Here is a 3,883-nt window from a genome sequence, read left to right as displayed (position 1 = left end):
CCCCCCCTTAAGTAGAATCTTTGTGTGCAATTGTTCCCTTCCTGCTGCTGCTACTACAAACAACTGATTTTCCTTACCTTGTGAAAGGAAACGGATAATTCACTTTGTTATTAAAAAAGTTGCTACGCTTCCTATTGAAAGCCCTTACGGAACAAATTTATTAATTCCAAACAGGCTTAGACCATGACCGTTTATTTTTGTATGTCGTCTTCATTGTAATATTATTATAGGAGCGTTTAGAATGGGTTAAACCAAGGTCACTTATTTTTGTATTTGGGGGTATTCATTTATCCAAAGTTGAGCGTAGGTGCCATGGAAATAATGTATGGAAAAGATGTTCCTTTATAGTGGGCTCTGTATCCTAGACGCTTTGGCTGGCTGAGAGAGTATAGGGCCTTGGCAGGCAAGATGAACAGATAGAAGGGCTTTGGAGAGCTTATGTGTAACGGAGTAAGCGAGCACTGAGCAGGCCTAATGACCCAGAGAACGATGTCGATAAGGTACATCCAGGCATAGTAGGCAAACTGTCTTTGACTTTGACAGCATGTCTGGATTAGCCCCATTTTACTTTAACAAGGCTACAACAGGGAAGGGGGCGGAGAGAGTGAAGTTTAGTCCTCTATTCGGAATTTATTTACCTATTATAATGTAGTACGCATATCCGGGGTCTTCACTTTTCAGAGGGTCATATTAAATTGTGTGGCTGTGACGTCATGAGAGAAAAATGTCGGAATTTACTTTTACCCACTATCACCAAGAACAAAAAATGAGAAAAAGCTTCGATCTATTGTGCAATTCATCAATTTATAAAGCATTAGAAAAAATTCACACAAGCAAAAAATAGACAAGAATAATCGCCCAGTTTTCTTTTAACCTCACCTTTTACTCAGATAATCATTTGGTTTTGCTATATATACACCCTAACCAAAACAAAACAAAACAGTTTGTCTTGTTTTGTTCTGTTTTTCTTGTTTGTTCGATTTTGTTGTTGTTGTTGTTGTTGTTGTTGTTGTTGTTGTTGTTGTTATTGTTGTTGTTGTTGTTGTTGTTGTTGTTGTTGTTGCTGTTGTTGCAGCTCGTTCTTTTTTAAAATTTGGTCTCCTCAATTGATCTAGGATATTTCATTATTAGTATGCTGTCACAGTAGCAGCACTACTATTTAAACGAGAATGCAGATGAGAGAAAGGTAAGGTATTTCTGTATCCACCTTTGCATACCGTGCTGATGTAATACCCAGCAAGATACTAAGAGTAAATTAAAAAAGTGATGACGAGGTTGGGGGGAGGGGGGCAGGGAAGGGGGAAAGGGGAGGGGATGGGTGGGAGAGGGGAGGGGGAGTGGGAAGTGGGGTTAGAGGTATCGTGACAGTGCATTGTCCATCACAATGAAACACGTAAAAAAAGAACCCCCTCAGGCAGCCAGAAGTGTGCAACAGGCTGATATGTAGGCCACATTACTTACTCGGGTTTATGATCAAACATTCTTGTGTTTATTGACGAGTAAAGACACACATAATATAACTTTGCTTACTATCCTCAAATCTAATAAGAACACACGCAAGAGGAGAATTTCATGTGTTCTGATTAATTAGTTTCCAATCCGGTAGACACTGTAGCCTATCTACCTTCCCCCTCAGGGCGACAATATAGTACAGTTGGTGGGGACCACTTCATCCGCATTACTTGCGCAAGTCGCTCATTTCCATGTGTATGCAAATGTCTGATCAGTATTGTCCAAGTTTGACCAGCGTGCGTGTGTAGGGATCCCGCCCTGGCCGATCCCGTGAACAATGGAGAATCATCCATCCTAGACAGAAGCGAAAGAATTCATAGATAAACAATAGAATATTTGTTTTAGTGTTGTTTATTTGTGAGAAAATAAACAAGCCCCCAAAAAGGGAAAAAAGAACTGTGGAGTGGAGTTAGGGAAGGAAAATTTGCGCTGATCTTTTTCTTTACGTCTTAAAGGTAAGTCAATTATAGTCATGAGTTTACTTATAAGTCTTAGTATAACGTGCCTCAGAAAACACACAGTCAAAGATATCCGTCAAAAAAGTTTCTAAAAGAACTTTTCATAAAAGTTAACCTTGTCCCTTGTGGAGATGGCACGGAATTTTTTCGTTTTTTCTTCTTAAAGGAAAGGTGTTTTATACCTCCATCGACACAACTTAAATCACTAAAGAGGCGGGTATTCACCTTGCCTATTTGGGACCAGACCCAGGCTGGGAGGGATACCACCTCCTGGCAGACAAAGATATTATATATATAATAATAATAATAGATAATAGATAGCATTTGTATAGCGCATATCCCCGCTCAACAGCAGGCTCTATGCGCTTTACACTATATTATTACCGCAGCAGACCATAGAACACTCCGAAACATTCTCAGCTTCCCGGGAAGCATATATATAAAAGTTTTCCCCACATGGGAATGGAACTCGGGTCTTTTGCTCGCAATCACGAAGCGCCTAAATGCTTCACCACAGACGCCAGTCTTTCTGGGGCCTTTTTTTTCTCCTTATGGGGAGGGGGAAGGGGCGTTAGGGAAATGTCTGTACAGGGCAGTATTAGCATCCTACAATGTCGACAAGGGCTAAATTTGTGAAAAGTTCTTTTTGGAGCATTTTCAACGGATATCTTTGGGACCACTGTAGTAGGACTTGAACCCTAACGAAGCCACTACAAAGCCCCAGAATGAGTCATTTTCTTATAGGTTTACAAGATAGACACCTTGATGTATGAAGGCTACTCTCAAACTGAATTTTTCACCAAGTGCTGATCCCTGTTGAATTTGACCATATAATATGTCATGTTGCTTTCAAATCAATCGACTTTGATTTCCAGAAACATTTTTACTTTTTAACGAGCTGTGTTACTTTTTTAAAGTAACCCCCCCCCCCTAAAAACAAACAAACTAAAAACAACAAGCTCCTATACTCCTATATAAATAACAGCAAACCAATAAACAAACCAATAAACAAAACAATAAACAAACAAATCAACCAACCAACTAACCAACAAACAAAAACAAAACAAAATTGCTTATTTTCCTTGCAGGCCATCAAACCAAATCTTTCACAAGCATCTGGTAATTGCCCAGTTAAACACCAGATCTAAGCAGATCTCAACTGCATCATCATTACCAAATTCAACCTTTAATAATTTAATGAGAATACATCGGAACTTTTGGTATTTAAGGATTGTAGTAGAGAGCACAGTCCTCCCTGATCTGATTTCTGGTCTTCCTTTTGTTCGTTTTCCCGCTAGACACCATGGGTAGAACATCGAGACTCCTGGTTGTTTAACATACCGCGTAGTTTAAAGGTTACGAAATAAATGGTTGGTGCGTGCCCTGGTATGTCTTGATCCTTTCTTCCAATTAAACATCCATTATCTATGTCACTCCTCCTTTTTTTTCTGTGTTTGTTACTCTCAAGTAGCACTTCTAATCTTCGTGAAGTATATATTATAATTCAACTGTGTTGCAAGTGCCATAAAACTTTAACACCCCCCCCCCCCCCCCAAAAAAAAGGTAGAAGGTTACTCGGTGGGTTACCTATACGAACGTTATGTCCTACACCCCCAGAACAGCCATGGGCCATCATTTGGTTAGCTTGTCTTGATTGTTATGCTCGTTCTGACCAAAGTTTTCTTGTGTTGCCGTTAGTCCGTTTTATCGTTGTACGAAATACGAAAGAGGCATCAATGTGGTTCCTGAGTGGGGAATGTTTTATTGGGCATCTCTGTGTGTTTGGTTACGTTTTGTTTTTCATTCAACCCAGGTTGACCTTGACAGGCGAGGATCGAAGCAGTCCGCCTCCCAAATGATCTAAACGTGTGCCATTAAAAAAAAACAATTTTTCTGTTTCCGTCACAACAGAA

This window comes from Aplysia californica, unplaced genomic scaffold (assembly GCF_000002075.1).
Source record: "Aplysia californica isolate F4 #8 unplaced genomic scaffold, AplCal3.0 scaffold01153, whole genome shotgun sequence".
In the NCBI taxonomy this organism is placed as follows: Eukaryota; Metazoa; Mollusca; class Gastropoda; order Aplysiida; family Aplysiidae; genus Aplysia; species Aplysia californica.
Note: the sequence above shows the minus strand (reverse complement) of the source record.